Source organism: Saimiri boliviensis, chromosome 1 (assembly GCF_048565385.1).
Source record: "Saimiri boliviensis isolate mSaiBol1 chromosome 1, mSaiBol1.pri, whole genome shotgun sequence".
Classification (NCBI taxonomy): domain Eukaryota; kingdom Metazoa; phylum Chordata; class Mammalia; order Primates; family Cebidae; genus Saimiri; species Saimiri boliviensis.
In genome coordinates, this window is record NC_133449.1 from 199,328,762 (window position 1) to 199,330,366 (window position 1,605).

At 39.3% G+C, this 1,605-nt stretch overlaps 1 pseudogene; it reads left to right on the top strand.

Annotated features, from left to right (window-relative positions):
- Positions 1-292: 292 nt before the first annotated feature.
- On the top strand, positions 293-858 carry LOC101054422 (cell division control protein 42 homolog pseudogene; annotated as a pseudogene).
- Positions 859-1,605: the final 747 nt, after the last annotated feature.

Sequence of the window (1,605 nt, forward strand, 5' to 3'; positions counted from 1 at the left end):
TCTGGAGTTAGATTTGTGTGATAAGGGCATTAGCAGAGGGGAAAAAATCTGGAGGAAGATGGCAGAGGGGCTGTTGTATTCTCTCCTTGCTAGGAGTGGCAAGTGGCTCTGATGCCTTTGTTCCAAGTATGTTTGGAAGGCACATTTGGTCATATGAGCTTGGAAATTGTAGGAAAAATGTCTTTCAGGTTAAAAAGTAATATTAATAATTACTATTGCAATGCCCCAGTGGAGAAGCTGAGGTCAACATCAGATTTGAAATCTTTAAAGTGGTTACAAAATTATTTCAGCAATGCAAACAATTAAGTGTGTTGTGGGCAATGGTGCTGCTGGTAAAACATATCTCCTGATATCCTACACAACAAATTTGCATCAGAATATGTCTCAACTGTTTTTGACAACTATGCAGTCACAGTTATGATTGATAGAGAACGATATACTCTTGGACTTTTTAATTCTGCAGGGCGAGAGGATTGTGACAGATTGCAACTGCTGAGTTATCCACAAACAGATGTATTTCTAGTCTGTTTTTCAGTGGTCTCTTCACCTTCATTTGAAAATGTGAAAGAAAAATGGGTGCCTAAGATAACTCACCACTGTCCAAAGACTCCATTCTTGCTTTTTGGGACCCCAATTAATCTCAGATGACCCCTCTACTATTGAGAAACTTGCCAAGAGCAGACAGAAACCTATCACTCCAGAGACTGCTGAAAAGCTGGCCCATGACCTGAAGGTTGTCAAGTATGTGCAGTGTTTTGCACTTACACAGAAAGGCCTAAAAATGTATCTGACAAAGCAATATTAGCTGCCCTGTAGCCTCCAGAACTGAAGAGGAGCCACAGGTGTGTGCTGCTATGAACATCTCTTCAGACCCCTTTCTGCACAGCTGGTGTTGGCATCATACTAAAAGCACTGTTTAAATCAAGCTAAAGATTAAAAATTAAAATTCATTTTTGCAATAATGACAAACGCCCTGCACTTACCAACATGCACTTGTGTGAGACAAGGACCATAGTTATGGCCACCATTTCCCCCTCCCAGTACTAGTTAATTTTGAGTAATTGTGTATTGCCAAAAAAGTGATTAGTACTGGTTTTTGTTTTGTTGCTTCAAATTTTTTTTGTTTGTTTGTTTAAAAGCAAGGCGTGCTTGTGGATAACTCTTTACCAGACTAATTGGAATTGTTGAAGCCACTTCCTGGTTCCAGTCTGGAGATTAACCTGGGATGTCTTAGTGGTTTTTTTCTTGTCTTTTTTGGGGGGAGTATATGGGGGGGGGTTGTTTTTTAGTTGTCTTGTTTTTTAAATTCATTAACCAGTGGATAACCCTTCAGGGGATGAGGATGGATTAATTCTACATTCCACTTCCTAGATCTAGTGTAGAAAACATGTTCGCTGTCTAGCGCTTTTAGGAAGGAATATAGTAAATGCCTCATTTAATAACATATTCCTCTTTGAAAGTTGCCTTTTCTCTCTTTCCTTGAGTAGATCCAGTATTTGATGAAACTCATAAAAATGAGTGGAGCCTGTCTTGCCCCTCCTCTTTTCTAGGAAGCACTATATGTAACTGTTACTTTGAAGGACATTTGTTTGCCATTTGCTGATT